Here is a 19734-nt window from a genome sequence, read left to right on the forward strand (position 1 = left end):
TAATAAGTGTCCAATTTTCATAATCCTAAGTCTAGGTATGATAAAAAATCATATACAATTTCCAATAGTTGACGATATACCATGATAATAAAAACCATGTCTCAACATACATATTCCATCAAAGTACAAAATGTCTATTCTAAGTGTATAAAAATAATCTAATTGGCACTACCACCAAACTCTATATGCTGATCTCAGTGTCTAAAGATAGAAGGTTTTGCACCCTCTTCTTGACCACCCATTCTACTTTTATTTGGTCTAGGTGGTCTTGATGCCACATCATCGGTCTTCTTGCGTGCTCTACTAGACATCTAACCATAATACAAGTTCTTTTTGAAGTTCCCCACCCATTGATGCTCAAGGACAACCCTCTTGTAAGCCTCCCTTTAGTATGTAATCTTTATGCCCATCTATAGCATCAACATCATGCTCTTTATGTTTGGATCAACTATCGTATCTATCTCCATCTACTCCAATGCTTCCCCTAATCTCTTAAATTGCTCTATCTACTAGTCTAGTTGAGGCACTCTTTCTATCTAACTCTCTACCTCAATAAAATCTTCTACAACCTACTCTAACTCCTCCTTCTCATCACCACCCTAGACATAAACATCATCCTCCCCCATCTCCTCATCTTGAAAGAAAACCTATATGAGATCATCCTACATTGGTCTCTCTATTAAAAATAGATAATAATAAGAGCGGGGGGTTTTGAATCAATATTCTAGAAACTTTTTCCCTCAACTGAATATTGTTAATTACTTTATAAATTGCATATGAAAGTAAACCAACAATGTTGAACTTCTAACACCATTATTTGTTAACTAGGGAAACCCTTGCTAAGGGAAAACCCTATTGGGGATGATATCCACAAGATTATTCACTCGACAATAGGATCATGTTAAGCATATTGGCCCTATTAGGAGTTTATGAAATACATATAGTGTCTTGTGTCCTTGTTAGAAGCCTCAACCCTATTATGAGTTTCTTCAACCTTGTTCGGAGTTGGTGGATCAAATACAATGTATGTAAGAAGAGCCCATGTCCATAACATGTAATAATAAAATTTAGTTCTTCACAAGAATAAATATACATAAAATACTTTATTTCTATTGTATTTCACAATTTCTCTGATCATACATTAGATGTAGTTCTTATATATCATCTCATCAACTTCAAATCAATCAAGAGTGTCACATAGATCATACATATGTCTCACACTTATCTTTGCAAGATAAGATCTTTACTTATACCTCTCATATTAATAATTTACTCCTTTGTTGGCCTTCATTCTTTCACATTTTTGGTGTAATATAAAATAACTTATGGAATAATATCCACATAGTTATCACATCATGACTTAGTAATTATTTATCCACCAAACTAATTCCTCAAGTCATAGAATCCAATTCACTAAGATGCTTTCTTATGCTCTATTAAATACCTTTACAAGTATTTCAATCATAACTCATGTTTTATTGTCCATATACACTTGTGTGCCAGTACACATCATCATGATACTATCATAGAACTTTCCTCAACTACACATAAGCTAACTCTCAATGAATTGTTAGTAAACATCACATCTTCTCTCTGTGCTACTGCAAACTATCTAACACTTAGACAATTTTCTATCTCTAAATGTATAAATCAAATGTTGAATACATGTTCCCATAAATGAAAAATATCAAAACATCTATCTAACCATATTTCTAGAAATCTCCCATTTTGGAATTGATGGAAACATTTGGGAAAAATAACTAAGTTCCAAAATGATGTCATACATAACAAAACAAATAAAAAAACTAAAAAAAAATTGCCTTCAAAACATAATAATTTTATTAATGTTTTGATGGATCATTAAATTCCTTATCAAACCTTTACATTGATACATATGTACTTAAGTGTACTCTCCTTTACATATGTAATACATATAATTTTCCTTCTGCATATTACTCTCCCTTTAACATCAATGGAAAAGGTGTCAAAAACTATATTCTCAAAACTGGGTAGCCTACTTCTAATCAACTTGTCATTCTGGAGAAATAATCTACATAAAAAAGTTTTATCCTATTCACTTCTTTCTTACAGTTTTCCTTTACAGAATTAGAAATACTAATTAGAGCACATAGTGCATAGGATTCCACATTAACTGCACTCAAGTTAGTATATGCAAACTTGTCATAGGAAGTCTTTGCTACAAGACATTCCTCTAGATGTCTTTGTAAAGTACTTATCTTAGGTGACATAATTTCTCTAAGACTAGAGAATCTCTTTGCTGTAGTTTCCATGTTAAATTACAAGCTTCTAATCACACTATGGATATTCTCTACTTTTTTCCCACACTCTTCAATGCTACTCTCCATAATTTGACTCTCAAATTCAGTTAGGTATTTGTATGGAAATGCGCACTATCCACATAATTTCTTTTTGTGGGGCCTCACCTTGAACTGTCATAGCATATATATATTTTGCTTGCATTTTGATATTTGATATTTTGATATTTTATCAGTTATTTGAGACTTAGATGGATAGTGGCTTGTTTTATCTATTGATTTTGACATAATAGTAGTGTTTTGCATCTACATTATGCACTAAGAACCTAATATTGTGTATGAAATTATCAAACACATATGGATAAAATTTTATGACATGATTGTATTAGATTATAATGCGATGCAAAATTGTAATTTGATTATCAGATAATTTATGATATGTAGACAACTGTTAAATTGATTATGATGATTTATGATATGTAGATGGATGTTAAATTGATTATGATAGTTTATGATATGCAAATTTGATATTCTAATATCTTGAATGATTTAATTGAAATGATAAGGAAAGGAAATTTAATTTGAATTATGTTAATAGGGATGTTGTAAAATTTGAAAGTATATGCATTTATGATTTTTTTTATATGACCTCCTTAGACTAATGATGCTTGGGTTTAATGTATAGGAAGTGGAACCATGCAAATTCTTGGGGGAAGCAAGTTCCAAACCTCTGTGAACATAGTTTAACCAAGATAAATATTTGGAAGATCAAAAATCCTCATTGTGATGTATTTTATTTAGTAAATATAATTTTTCTTATATGTGGAAATGTTTGATCATAAAGATGCATTCAGGACATTTCATGGTGATGTCAAATGTGGTTTTATGTGTCACTTGACACTTGTGGATTTTGTGTGTAATGACATGTCATCTAGGGTTTTGGTCATGGTGGCAATTTACTCTAAAAATAATTGCAACCATCATTGCTTTAGCTTGGACCAAGGTTGGTGGTTCAAACCATATTTATTTCTTTTAATTAGGATTGCATAATTAATCTATAGGCATGGAGTGTGTATCATGGAATCATGCATTGTGTGGTGACTCCTTGAGTTGTAGATTTTGATATTGTATTGTGACAATGTGAATGTGTATTGTGTTATTGTAAATTTCTTGGCTTTCCCTCTTGATTTTCTTTTTTGATTTGAATGGTTGAATGTTATCATGGGTGTGAAGGATTCACTCACCCTTGGGAGGGCAGAGAAGCCTTGGGTGAAGGGATTAGTTGGGCTCAACATTGTAGGTTAGAAAACTTACCTCTTGATGAGGAGTTGTTCTTTCTTTGATCGATTGTGGGATATGTTGAAGCCACATACCTTTGTTGTTTTGGGAGATATGAGGGGTTTTTTTTGTAAGAAGGAGATTTTTATGATGGCCTTGAGAGAAAAAATACAATTGCAATATGATGTTTATGTTTTGTTATGGCATCTCCTATTTGAAGAGTCAAACTTCACGCAATGTGATAATGATTCCAAAGGTGAATTGTTGTGTAAACATTGGAAGGGGGTGTTGTGTGTTGTCTTGTATGTCCTCATGCATTATCATATTTAGTATGTGTACACCCAATTTGGACCTTGGTTATCCTGCTCGATCGGTGGCTTCATAGAAGCCTAGGACGAGAGGTGAGCCTCCATGATTCCTAGTTTGTGTGTGCAAGTTTTGTGAAGATGGATTCCTTGAAGATATTAGGGTTTAATGTCATCTCAAATGTGTTGTGATTTCAAGTCTCCATTGTCATTTAAATGTGATGTAAAAGAGATTTTTTATCATTGTATATTGTTTAGATTGTGTAAGGAGAGGTTGAGAAATTGTATATAGTTACTTGCAAGGAAATATCTATTGTAATTTTTCCACATTATGTGACTAGATATAAAGAAATTTATGAAATGAAACACTCTTTCCTTTGACGATCTATAAATGATTTGTTAGGAAAACTAGAAAGTTGTTGTGTACAAGATTTCTTCTAATATAGTTGATTTAATATGGATGATTGAATTGTAGAATCATGGGTTATGCATTTGATATAATGGAAGAAAATTATTAGCTCATTGTACATGCATAAATATTAGTTCATTTGGATTCCAAATCTAATAGAGCCTTAGATGAGATAGATGTTATAATAATATACATTTGCAAGTTAAGAATTAATAGTGAAGTTAGAAATAAATCAATGATAACTCCTAAACATAGCCTCCTAAATGACATAGTTGAAAACTTGTTGTAGGAGCATATTATGCTCTCTCTCGAATGTTGGGGAGTGGGGGGGAAGAAAATAGTTCCTTCCCCAAAATATAGAGCAATAAACTAATAATAAAAATATACCCTACAATCTAGTACATTAAATATTAATAGCATAACATATATCCTAAGGGGAAAAATTTAACACAACAAATATCTATTCTATAAGTTTGCAAATGGTGACTCATACGAGACACGTGACCCTTGTTACATTTAATTAAAGGATATATATATATATATATATATATATATATATATATATATATAAGTTAACACTATGTCAGGCCAAAGGCTATGCTAGTGCCCAAGTACCTATCCCTAAACACTAGGAGTTAAGGAAAAACACCACCTAATAACATTTAAAATAATAAAATGTTATACAAAAAAATAAAGATGCAATCCTAATCACCTTCCTTTCCAAGTGCATGAGACAAGGTATTATGAAAGGGGGTGGGCGGGGGGTGTGGGGGGGGGGGGGGGGAGGGTGGGGGGTGGTGTGCAACAACTAATATAAAGTTAGTCCCTATCCCTAAGTGCATCCTCCTAGGAGAGAGTGTGATGGCACCTTGAAAAAAGTGGCTTCAAACTGATAGGGTTTCACCTTCTAGGTGCCAAGTGTGAGGGGGAATAATAACATTAATAAATAAGTTTAAAAAAAAAAAAACAAACCAACTTAAATCAGCATGTTCATCCCTGTTTAAAAAAATTTAGAAGCTCATTTATTAAGGTGTGTCACTAGTATAAAGTTAGGAAAAGCTTCCCTAGGCATCCACCCTAGGCAATGGGAAGAAGGCTACCCACCTAGGGAGTAGCTACCTTGGGAAAAGGGGGTTAGAATTAGGGTAAAGCAAGGGTAATGACATGTTTTGGGATCAGGGTTAATGCATTTGGAAAAAGGTATAATGTAGGTGGTAAGTTAGGAAATTGTAGAGAATATTTGAGGAGAATGTAGGTCTTTTCATTTATTTAATAAGGTAAACAATGTTGAGTTGGGATGGGGGTATGTGTAGTTTATGCTAGAGGTAAATGTTAGGACATAGGAATATATATTAAACTTAAGCAATTAAAGTTATGGTTAGGTGATAATTTAAATTATAATATATTTTATTAGTTGCGTAAATTAGGTTACTTAGAGAAAATTATTATTAAAACATTTGGTGGAATGTAAGGTCCTATGTTGGTACAAAAAATAAAGTTGGTACATTTGAGTGAATTAAAGAAAAATATAGATTAATTGTCTTGTAGTAAATAGACTTGGAATTGTAGGATCTAATTAGTAAAGTAAAAGAATAATAATAATTAATTAAAAATAAATCAAATAAATAATTAATAATTAATCAAAAGACCTAGTTAGAAGTATCAAATTAATAAACTACCAATATGATCATAGCTGAAAAAGAATAAGATGTGAGAGGATCATTAAAGGGGATATATATGTACTCATAAATGAAAATGGAAGATAAATGGACAAGCCACATAATAAGGTTGCATATAAATGTATGTGGTAGGACAACTAGTATTTGGAACATTAGAATAACTATAAAACATCTCTACATTTACAAACCTTTGATCATTCCAACAACATTAATATGAAATTTGTACTTTTCTTATAAATAATAAGTGTCTTAATTGGAGTATAAAAGGTGAAAATTCAAAACAATGACATCGTCTAACTTTGTCATTATGATTTGGAATTTCAACCAATAATAGAAGACTAGGTGGCCTCTTATGGAAAACTTGAAGCCTAGATTTTCAAACATAAGAAATTCCTTTGCACCAACTAACTTTATCACCTCCAAACTCAATGATTGAGTTAGTAACTTTCTAACATCCTTGAGGAAACATGAATTGATTTATCTGGATACCTCTTAGTTCAATAGAACATTTATAACAAGTAAAGATCTATTCATATTACCTTAGTTTTAAAAAAAATTAAAATGGTTGTGTTTTACCTTGTTAAATTTAGGGCATGACATTCTAGTATCAGAGCAATTGGTTACAACACTAGAGCCTAACCCATTACACTTAACTCATTGAAACTAAAACTTGTGTGTATGATTCCTATCATTGTCTGTAATGGTTTTTAGAGGGATAGAGGCCCCAAAGGTGCACAAGTGGCATCTAGTGGGGAAGGGCATGTAATTGGTGAGCCTACACCTAAGCAACCTCAAAATCTTAATCAACTCTTTACATCTATTCAAAATCTTATCAGAGTAGTGAAGGAAAGGATGCCACCTATAATTCCATAGCTCAAATAGCAGGGAATAGGGGAACATAGAGTTGATAATAGGGAAAGAAGCAAGATTCCCCCACATAGAGATGTAGAGGGACAAGTGGACTAGGAAGAGGCCTCAGTTCATTAGATTGATCCACCACCAGTCATAGAGCCACCAGCAGTAGTGAGAGCACCAAGGGAAATAGGGAATGAGAATATGGATTTGATTCAAATCAAGCCAACTCTTTTCAAAAGAACCAAATATGGCACACATGAAGAGGCATGGTTATAGAGCTTAGAGAGGTGCTTCATGTTGCAACCATATGGGAGCAATCAGAAGGCCTGACATGCTACCCACTTATTACAAGACAATGCTTCCAATTAGTGGAAATAGGAGGAGAGAATAGGTGGAGTAAGAAGAGACAAACTTACTTGGGAGGCATTTGTGGCCAAATTTTAGGGATAGGTATCTTTTAGAGAATTTGAGACAGAGTTAGATTGAGGAGTTCCATGACCTCTAGTAGAGGGGCCTTACTGTAGCATAGTATGAGAGAAAATTCTTAGGGCTCCTTCCTTATGTCAAGTACATGAAGGAGGAGAAGCTATAAATCTCTCAATTTACAAAGGTTCTTAACTTGTCTCTGGAAACTTTAGTATGCCTAGATTTTTTGAGCACCTTCATGGAGGCATTTGAGATAACATTGGTTGCAGAAGATCTTCACAACAAACATGAATCCCGTGATAGGTCCCACAATCGTAATTACTCCCAAAATTTAGGACAACATAAACCCTCATGGAATGGTAATTAGGGTTAGTCAATAGGATCATCTAAGGCCCCATAGGTATAGTAAAAGTCACAATAGGATAATAGGCACAAGTCAGCACAGGGGTATTAGGGCTTTAAGCCCAAGCAGTGACAGTCCTAGGGGTCTTGATGGGATCAGAGGCCACAAGCTCCATATGCATAGCAAAGTAGGACTTAGGAGTCCTTTCATGGTGGTTATAGTGGATCCAACAAGATAGGTGGTCAAGAGAAACCTAGGCCAAAGGGTGTTTAGATTCATACTCATGGGCCTTGTTATGCTTGTGGTGGTAGGGGTCATATAGCCAGAGAGTGCCCAAAGGGACTGACAGCTAGTAATTAGCTGGGATCCATATCAGAGCCTACAATAAGACACATGGGTAGGTCCCATAGGGTATTTGTAGTGGTTAATAACTGCTAGGCTAAGCATCAGGCTATAGTTATTGAGGCTACAGGTATGATTAGAGTTATTAGAGTTTCTATATTGTTCAATTTTTAATCCACCAATTCTTTTATATCTCCTTTTGTAGTGGAGCATTATGGGCTAGTGTTAACTATGCATAATGATAATTGGGAAGTTGAATGGCATCCAGCACTAAGGTAATACTTAATTTCCTTATACATGATTGTTAGATTCAAATTGGAGACATGAGTGAGACTGTAGATCTTCAAGTTAACCCACTATGATCATATGATGTAGTCATGGTACGGATTGGCTATGTGCACATAATGCTAAGATTTACTATATATAGAAGAAGGTTAAGTTTTTAGATGATTGTGGTACTCCTATGGTGATTTTAGGGGTGCAAAGCTTAGTGTCTCTTTGTATGATCTCTACCATGTAGCTTAAGTGGTTTCTATGAAAGGGATGTATGTTGTTTGTAGTATCTATTAGTAATAAGGAGGAAGATGATGAGAGGGAACCTTCTCTAGATGACTAACTGAATCTACAAGAATATAAGGATGTGTTTCCCTTAGAGGTTTTGGGTATGCAGCCACCTACAATAGTTGATTTTTGCATAGATATGGTGCTAGGAGCTAAGCCCATTTTAAGATCTCCATATAGGATGGCTACGCATGAACTCAATGAACTTAAGATTCAATAGGAGGAACTCTTGGAGAAGGGACATATCCATCCCAATGTATCACCTTGAGGTGCTCCAGTGATCTTTGTGAAAAAGAAAGATGGATCACTTAGATTGTGTATTGACTAACAACAATTGAATAAGGTAATGATCAAGAATTGATACCCACTCCCTATAATAAATGACTTGTTTGATCAATTGTAGGGTGCTCAAGTATTCTCCAAGATAGATTTTAAGTCGAGATATCATTAATTGTGGATTTTGGAAAGTGACATTCATAAGACCACATTCCATACAAGGTATGACCACTACTAGTTCACAGTGGTACCATTTGGTCTTACAAATGCCTCAGTTGTATTCATGAGCCTTATGAATGGGGTGTTTCATACATTTTTGGATAATTTTGTAGTAGTGTTCCTTGATGATATATTTATATATTCACTTGATGACAAGGAACATGAAGAGCACTTGAGGCAGGAATTGCAAAGCTTAAGGGCAAATTAGCTCTATGGCAATTTGTCCAAGTGTGCATTCTTCAAGAAAGAAGTGCATTATTTAGGTCATGTGATATCAGGAGATGGAATCACAGTGGATCCATCCAATATATAAGCCATCATGGATTAGCCAGCACTGACTAATGTTTTAGAAGTTAGCTTCATGGGATTAGCAGGGTTTATAGGCAATTTGTGGCAAGATTTTCTAGAGTAGCTCATCCCATCACCTCCCTTTAGAGGAAAGGGAAGAAGTTTGAATGGATATAAAAGTGTGAGAGGGCCTTCCAAGAACTCAAGAGGGAACTCACTAGCACACCAATCCTAGTAGTACTTGATCCTTCATCAAATTTTGTAGTATGCTTAGATGCTTCACTAGATGGTATTAGAGTCATTCTCATGCAGAATGACCATGTCATAACATATGAGTCTAGGAAACTCAAGAATCATAAGCTCAACTATTGTACCCATGATTTATAGCTTGAAATAGTACTTCATGCCTTGGCAAGATGGTGCTACTTTCTTCTAGGAAATCACTTTGAGCTTCATTTAGATCACCAAAGTTTGCAGTACATTTTCACACAGCCAAATCTGAATGCTCAATAGAGTAGATGGATGGAATCCTTATGTGAATATGATTTTGATGTACATCAAATTAAGGGAAAGGAAAATTTAGTCATAGATGCCTTCAGTAGAATATGACATGGGATATCTTCAATGATTACTAAGATAGATTTGAGAGAGTGCATACTGCACCACCTTCCTGAAGATGTATTTTATGCTAAAAAAATTCAGTTAGTCCGCTCTCAGAGACCCCTAGAGGTAAGATTTTCTAATTTTTTATTGGGTTTGGATGGATTACTACATCATAAAAGGTGTATCTATGTACCATCCTCAAGTGTTTTACATGAGTTCATCATTTTGGAGGCTCATAGAGCACCCTATGCAGCACATCCAAGTGTTAAGAAACTTCGTGAAAATTTAAGATAACTATATCATTGGTTAGGAATGAGAATTTAGATTGCCAACATCATAGCCAAATTCCTAGAGTGTCAGAGAGTTAAGGTAGAACACAGACATCCAGGTGGACTCTTGTAGCAACATGAGATACCTAAGTGGAAGTGGGACACTATCTCCATGGATTTCATTGTTGTTCTTTCGATGTCTTCTCATCATCTCAATGCCACCATGGTGATGATGGAAACTTTGACCAAAGTTTCCCACTTCTCACCTATTTGCACTACCTTCATAGCACTTGCAGTGGCACATGTTTTCTTGTGAGACATTATTAGACTCCATGGTATTCCTCATAAGATAATCTTAGATAGAGATTCCTTACGTACTTCATCATTTTGGAGGGAATTTTAGACATCATTGGGTACTAAGCTCAACTTTAGCACTACCTATCATCCTCAGATAGATGAAAAAATAGAGAGAGTTAACCAGATCCTAGAGAATATGTTGCGGATGCATGTGATAGACCACTAGTCCAAGTGAAAAGAGTACCTCAATCTTGCAAAATTTTCCTACAATAATCAACATCACACTTCCATAGGCATGCCACCCTATCAAGCCTTGTATGGTAGGCCTTTTAGGATGCCCCTAAATTGGGATAGGATTGAAGACTGGATATCTATAGGGCCATAGTTAGTTAAGGATATGGAGCAACAAGTGGTATTGATTAGACAATGCCTTAGAGAAGCGTAAGATAGATAGAAGAAATATTTAGATGTGAAGAGGGTGGATAGAGAGTACATGGTTGGTGAGAGAGTATTTTTGAGAGTGTGACCACATAATAGCCCAATCTATTTTGGAAAAGGCTCCAAGTTAACACCTCACTTTGTCAGTCCCTTTGAGATTTTGAAATAGATAGGACTAATTGCTTGTCATTTATCCTTTCCACCTAGCCTATTGTACATTCATGATGTATTTCATGTATCTATATTAATAAAATATATTTATGATGAGTCTCACATCATAGATTGGGATGCTTTATAGGTGGAGTTAGATGGAAAGATAGCATTGGAACCCATTTGCATTTTGGTTGGATGGAACCTCACCTTTTGACATAGAGAGTTGGACCAGGTTAGGGTCTATTGAGATTTATATGACAAGGCCATGGCTTCATGGGGGGATGCAACTTAGATGAAGACTCAATACCCATATCTTTTTGATGAACTCCATTAGGAAATTCATGCTTTGGGGGGAGGATGTGAGACCTCACCTCGACCTGTCATAGCATAGATATTTTACTTGCATTTTGATATTTGAGATTATGATATTTTGATAGTTATTCAAGACTTACATGGATAATGGATTGTTTTATCTATTGATTTTGACATAACAGTAGTGTATTGCATCTATGTTATGCACTCAGAACCTGATATTGTGTATGAAATTATCAAACACATATGGATGCAGTTTTATGACATGATAGTATTAGATTATAATGTGATGTGAAATGGTAATTTTATTATGATGATTTATGATATGTAGATGTTAAATTGATTATGATGGTTTATGATATGCAAATTTGATATTCTAATATCTTGAATAATTTAATTGAAATGATTAGGAAATGAAACATAATTTCAATTATGTTAATGGGGATGCAATAAAATTTGAAAGTATATGCAATTATGATATATATTTTTTTATATGATCTCCTTGGATTACTGATGCTCGAGTTTAATGTGGAGGAAGTGGAACCATGGAAATTATTGGGGGAAACAAGTTCCAAACCTAGGTGAACATAGTTTAACCAAGGTGAATCTTTGGAAGATTCAAAAAGCCTCATTGTGATGTGTTCTATTTAGTGAATATAATTTTTATTGTCTGTGGAAATGTTTAATCATAAAGATGCATTAAGGACATGTCTTGGTGATGTAGAATGTGCTTTTATCTGTCGATGTAGAATGTGCTTTTATCTGTCACTTGACACTTGTGGTTTTGTGTGCAATGACATTTCATCTAGGGTTTTGGTCATGGTGGCAATTTACCCTAAGACAAATTACCTTGTTAATGAGTAAGTAAACCCACTTGACTAGGGGTAGGATGGGTCACAATCAATAGAAATTAAAATTTAGACTTGGCTAGGGTTTTGAAGGGTCACTAAGATGTCTCGAAGTTTCTTTTAGGTGAAAATAAGTTATCCATATGATAGTATATCATGTTAGGGACCTAATTTTGAACATGTGAGTACCTAGACAGCCTAGGGGGCCTCTTTACCCATGTCTTCTTTCATCAATTTGAAATTGAAGTTGTCACATGTATTTTCTGCCATGTTTCCAGTAAGTCATAAATAGCAAACATATAGGGAGTGGTTTGGTGTCTTTGCTAAAATAGTTTGTGGGAAGGCCTTATTAGAGAGTCTTGGTCAAATTAGTGGGTTTTCACCCACTCTCTAAGTTTAGAGATAGCTAGGGTTTGGAGAGAGATTAAGGGAGCCCTACTACAACCATCATTGTCTTTAGCTTGGACCAAGGTTGGTGGCTCAAACCATATTCATTGACTTTTCTTTAGGAATTCATAATTAATCTACAAGCATGGAGTGTGTATCATGGAATCATGCATTGTGTGGTGAATCCTTGTATTGTAGATTTTGGTATTGTGCTATGACAATGTGAATGTGTATTGTGTTATTGTAAATTTCTTGGCTTTCCTTATTGATTTTATTGTTTGATTTGAAGTTTGAATGTTGTCATGGGTTTGAAGGCTTCAATACCCTTTGGGAGGGTAGAGAAGCCTTGGGAAAAGGGATTAGTTGGGCTCAACATTGTACTTGAGAAAACTTCTTGATGAGGAGTTGTTCTTTTTTTCATGGAGTATGGTCTCCATTGAAGCCATATACTTTTGTTATTTTGGTAGATATGAAGAGTTTTGTGTATAAGAAGGAGAATATTTTTATGATGTCCTTGAGAGGAAAAATGAAATTGCAATATGATGTTTATGTTTGGTTATGGCATCTCATGTTTGAAGAGTCCACCTTCACCCAATGTGATAATGATTCCGATGGTGAATCATTGTGTAAACCTTGGAAGGGAGTGTTGTGTTTTCTTGTATGTTCTCATGCATTATCATATGTGGTATGTGTATACTCCATTTAGACCTTGGTTCCCATGCTTTGTTGGTAGCTTCATAGAAGCCCAGGATGGGAGGTCAACCTCCATGGTTCCTAGTTTGTTTGTGTGCAAGTTTTGTGTAGATGGATTCCTTGAAGATATTAGGGTTTTCACCCTTGAAAAAGTTTTAAAAAATTAAGTGTGCAAAGAGAGGCTAGTGTTCCATGGCATCTCAAATGTGTTGTGATTTCATGTCTCCATTGTTATTTGAATGTGATGTAAAAGAGATTTGTTTATCATTTTATATTGTTGAGATTGTGTAAGGAGAAGTTGAGAAATTGTATATAGTTACTTGAAAGGAAATATTTATTGTAAGTTTTCCACATTATGTGAGTGGATGTAATATAGAGAAAATTATGAAATAAAACCCTCTTTCCTTTGATGATCTATAAATGATTTGTTAGGAAAATTGCAAAGTTGTTGTGTATAAGATTTCTTCTGATATAGTTGATTTAATATGGATGATTGCATTGTAGAATCATAGGTTATGCATTTGATATAATGGAAGAAAATTATTAGCTCATCTTACATGCATGAATATTAGTTCATTTAGATTATAAATCTAATAGACCCTTAGATGAGATAGATGCTATAATAATATACACTTGAAATTTAAGAATTAATAGTGAAGTTTGAAATAAATCAATAATAACTCCTAAAAATAGCCTTTTATGTTATGAGTAGAGGAAAATAAATCCGAAATGACATAGTTAAAAAATCATAAGAGAAAACTTGATGTAAGAGCATATTATGTTCTCTAGAAAATGTATGGGGGGGGGGGAGAAAATAAATCATTCCCCAAAATACATAGGAATGAAATAATAAATAGAATATACCCTAGAATCTAGTACAATAAAATATAATAGCATAACATATATCCTAAGGGAAAAACTTTAACATAACAAATACCTATTCTATACGTTTGCAAATGGAGACTCATATGAGTCATGTGACCCTTGTCATATTTCTTAAAGGAAAAAGATATAAATATTAGTTAACACTGTGCTAGGCCAAAGGCTATGCTAGTACCCATCCCTAAACACTAGGAGTTAAGGAAAAAGATCACCCAATAACATTTAAAATAATAAAATTTTATACAAATGAAAGAAATAATGCAATCCTAAGCACCTTCCTTTCCAAGCACATAAGACAAGGTATTATGAAAGGGAGGAAGTGGGGCATCCATTGACATAAATTTAGTCCCTATCCCTAAGTGCATCCTCGTAGGAGAGAGTGTGATGGCACCTTGAAAAAGGTGGCTTCAAACTAATTGGGTTTCACCTCCTAGGTGCCGAGTGTGAGGGGGCATAATAACATTAATAAAAAAGTTTTGAAAAAATATAAAAGAATCAACTTAAGTCAGCACCTTCATTTCTTCTTAGTTTTTTTTAGAAGCTCATGTACTAAGGTGTGACACTGACATAAAGTCAAGAAATGATTCCTTGGGCATCCACCTTGGGCAATGGGAAGAAGATAGCCCACCTATGGAGTAGCTACCTTGGGAAAGGTCGTTAGACATAGGTTAAAGAAAGGGTTATGAGATGTTTTGGGATCAAGGTTAATGCATTGGAAAAAAGGTAAAATTTAGGTGGTAAGTTAGGAACTTGTAGAGAATATTTGAGAATGTAGGGATTTTTATTTATTTAATAAGGTAAACAATGTTAAGTTGGGATGGGGGTATGTGTAGCTTATTCTAGAGGTAAGTGTTAGGACATAGGAATAGATTTTAAACTTAAGAAATTAAAGTTATGGTTAGGTGATAAGTTGAGCTATAATATATTTTATTAATTGGGTAAATTAGGTTACTTAGAAAAAAAAAATTTATTAAAAAGGTTTGGTGGAATGTCAAGTTATATGTTGGTACAAATAATAAAGTCGGTATACTTGAGTGAATAAAAGAAAAGCATAGATTAATAGACTTGTAGTGAATAGACATGGAATCATAGTATTTTAGTAATTTAAAAGAATAATAATTAATAATTAATTAATTAATTAAAAATAAATCAAATAAATAATTAATAAATAATCAAAAGACCTAGTTAAAACTACCAAATTAGTAAATTATCGATATGATCGTAGCTAAAAAAGAATAAGATGTGAGAAGATCCTTAAAGGGGATATATATGTACTCATAAATGGAAATGGAAGATAAATGGACAAGGCATGCAATAAGGTTGCATATATATCTATGTGATAGGGCGACTAGTATTTAGAACATTTGAATAACTATAAAACATCTCTACATTTGCAAACCTTTGATCATTGCAACTATATTAATTCAAAATTTGTACTTCACTTGTATATACAAAGTTTCTTAATTGGAGTATAGAAGGTGAAATTTTGAAACAATAACATCATCTAACTCTTTCGTTATGATTTAGAATTTCAACCAATAATAGAAGACTGGGTGGCCTCTTATGGAAAACTTGCAGCCTAGATTTTTTAACATAAAAAATTCCTTTGCACCAACTAATTTTATCACCTTCAAACTCAATGATTGACTTAGTAACTTTCTAACATCCTTGAGGAAAAATGAATTGATTTATTTGGATAGTCAAAGTTCGATAGGACATTTATAACAAGTAAAGATCTATTCATATTACCTTAGTTATAAAAAAAAATTGGTTGTGATTACCTTGTTAAATTTAGGGCATGACACTTTCCTTTTTTTCTTTTTTTTGAGTTCCTTAATGCTTCCATCAAGTTCTTTCAAGTCTTTTCTCACATTATTGTATACTATATCAAACAACAATGCATCATGGTTCACCCATTCTTTTGTTGAAGCTACCTCTACTAGAGTTGTGAAATATTCATCAAAGATCTTCACTAGCTCTTTGGCCTCTACCTATAAGTTTGTATTAGCTAAAAAAAATGTATTGTCTTACATATTCTATCAAAGAATTAAGTAAGAGTCTTCTCCAAATACTTTACTAATTTATTCTTTTTCAAAAAACCTGTTCAATGAATTCATTGACCCCTTTTGATCATCATCATCATCTAATGGCACTAATACTATTGCTGATGTTGTTTTTATGATTGGAGTTACTCTTCTTCTTTTCTTTCTCTTCATTCTTTCTATCCTCTTCTTCTAGCCTCTTTACCTCTACTATCTTCTTTGTCTATATCTTCTACTATTCTTCTTCATCTTCACCAGAGCTAGAGTATGCTATTATATTGTTGATATTGCCAACAATATTTGCTCCATATCCTATAAAAGCATTCTCCTTTGCATCTATAGTTATGTGCATATTGTCCACTTTCATGGATTTAGTATCCATAATAGTATGTGGTGGGGAGAGTGCCTACTATTTCTCTTCTAATTCTCCCTCATTATAGGATGGTGTGTAGGCTTCCACATACACTGGGCTATCAAGCTTTGACTGCACACTTACTTTAGGAAATAAGGTCATGAATTGTACAATTTCCTCCTCTATCTCCTTCCTAATGTTCTCAAATTTTCCTACCATCATAAGAATTTCTCTTTTTTGTTCCTTAGCAAGAGCTCAATACCCTCCACAATTCTATTTGAGTCCTCCTTATAGCCAGCTTCACACAGTTGGTATATCATTGTAACCCTCAAATTCAAATCTTCTTCTAATACTATCTTGTTACTATTTATTAGCCTATTATATAGGTCTTTAAGTATCTTATCTTGAATATTCTCAAACTTCTTATTTCTCAAAATCATTTTTCTTACAATGGCATTTTCTAATTACCTTCTATCCATATTTCTATATAGATTATAATACTTGTTTAACTATAGAAAATTGTCATCATTAATTATTCAAGCATGTTTGGGTTCTCTACCTTTGTTTTACATACTCTCTTTCTAGTTGCAATTTTTCTTTCTTATTCATCCTACACTACTAGTCTATCTCCAACTTCATCCTTAGAACTTTGAGATTCACTTACTTGCATCATTTTCTTCTCTTTCATGTTCCACTAGTGGTTTACTTGAGCCTTTTCTTGGGTGAAGGTATAGGTTATTTCTTAACCTCTACCAATATCACTAACTTTCTCTACACAATAGGTGCTTTCACCTCTGATTGCTTCTTAGGTTGATCACCTCTTGTTTTAATTGGTTGCACTAGTGCAACTGCTGCATATGGTGCAATAGGGGCCTACACACATGGTTGTGCTATAGTCAAACCTTCTAAAGGTGCTACAATAGAAATAAGAGTTACTTCTATCACTTCAAGTTGTCTTCTTGCTTTCATTTCTAGCATAATGCCTTTGACTTCGTTAAACTCCTCTCTGGTCATGCAGGATTCCTTGAGGATGGAATCTATTTCCTTTTCCACTTTCTTCTTTCTTTCCTTACTATGTAGTTTTGACTGAACTATTCTCATTTTCTCCTCATAGGTTCCCCATCTAGGGTACTCTATGTCCTTCTCTGATTGGAGTATGATCTATGCATACCTTTCTATGAGCTTTGTACTCATCTCATATCCCATGGGTTCGATGAACTTAACCCTTGGAACCACAAAATCTACATAGGTGTTAACCATATCCACCATGATACATATATCATCCTTACACTTTTCTACCATGGATAGAGGTATCCTATACGTTTATTAGATTTTTGACTAGAAAATTTTCATCATTCTATCACTATCATCATCTTTGACATTCTCCAACTTAGATATATAGCATTGAGTCACCATATTCATTGCACACTCATTGCTACCCCAATTGTTTACTCTAGGAAACTTCCTTATAGCATAGAAAAATAAGTGAGTTGGTAGGGACTCAAACCTAAAAATTGTGCTCTTTTTTTTCTTCACTTTGGAAAGGTTATACAACAATTACAGTCTGATAATCTCACATAGATTAAATGTTCTCCCTTGAACTACAATTACATAAGCCACATGTAAAGTTTGAGTTGGTACAGAGTTAACCCTTGATCCATAGTTAAACCTATACCCTAATATGTTTCTTACTAACTTTACTCATTTTCCTTGAATGGAGTCTACCTTCATGTTTCCTCCATCAAACCTAGTCTGTAGGTTTGTCTCAATCATTTTTCTTACATTCTTCTCATATATAGGATTGCATCCCTCATTTCTCAAACTTGTGAACTTGTGAATTAATTCATTGTCAATAACTATTTCTGCATCATCTAGCCATAACAATCATTGTGTACCCTACTTAGAATAGTTTGGGTACAATAGTGATTATCAAACTCTATATAAAATATATATTTTACTTAATTCAGCTCACTTAGGTGTGTATACTTACATTTTAGTGATAAATCACTATTACACATGGTTCCCAATTCTTTGTGAATATCTTTGTCTCTGATGCTTTAAATCTTGTAGTGGATATAACTTCTAATATCCTCAACATGAAGCACATTCTTTGGAACTTGCAAAAATGTGCCCAACACATCATTTGAAAGAGAAATAAACATATGTTTCTTGAACACATACCGTGATCTATCACCATCATAAAAATTTTGACTAGCCATTTCAATTCTATTGTATTCATTGTGAATTTTAGCTTTAGACCATCTTATCTATAATTTGACTCTCAAACTCAATTAGGTATTTGAATGACATCATCATCGTCCACACAATTTGTTTCCTTCAACAATGTATTTTTTGATTTCCTTGATGCTTCCATCAAGTTCTTTCAAGTAATTTCTTACATTAGTACATATTATATCAAATAGTGATGAATCATGCTTTGCCTATACCTGAAGCTACTTCAACTAGAGTTGTGAAATCTTCATCAAAGATCTTCACCGACTCCTTGGCCTTTACCTCTAATTCTAGATTAGCCATAGTTTTGTTGACTGTCTTCTACATTCCATTTTTTATTTTCAAATAACTTGCTTAGTGAGATCATTAATCCCTTTTGATCATCATCATCATTAGATGGCACTGTTACTACTAGTGATGTTATTGTTATGATTGGATTTAGTATAGGAATTGGTGTGATGTCTTTTAATTATGCCTTCATGTTTTGTTCCTTAGATTTCTTCTTCTCTTCTTCCAATGTTTCTTCTTCTTCATTTTTCTTCCTTTCCTCTTCTTCTTTCTTTTTCTTTTCTTCCTCTTCATTCTTTCTATTCTCCTCTTCTTCTAGCCTCTTTACCTCTGTTATCCTCTATCTTTATTTCTTCTTCTTCATCTTTATCAGAGCTAGAGGATGTTTTTATATTGCTGATATTGCCAATAATATTTGCTCCATTACCTGCAAAAGGATTCTCCTTTGCATGCACAGTTATGTGCATACTATCCACTTGCATGAATCCAGTAACCATCAAAATCTGTGGTGCAAAGAGTACCTATCATTTATCTTGTACTTCTCCCTCAACACTAGATGTTTGTATTCTTCCATATATATTGGGCTATTAGGCTTTGACTATGTACTTAGCTTAGGCATTGAATTTATGAATTGTACAATTATCGGGTAAAAGTACAAAGTCGTGTCACCTTTTAGTCTAA

The sequence above is a fragment of the Cupressus sempervirens genome, chromosome 3 (genome assembly GCF_028749045.1).
Source record: "Cupressus sempervirens isolate cs-2001-9-10 chromosome 3, ASM2874904v1, whole genome shotgun sequence".
NCBI classification, from domain to species: domain Eukaryota; kingdom Viridiplantae; phylum Streptophyta; class Pinopsida; order Cupressales; family Cupressaceae; genus Cupressus; species Cupressus sempervirens.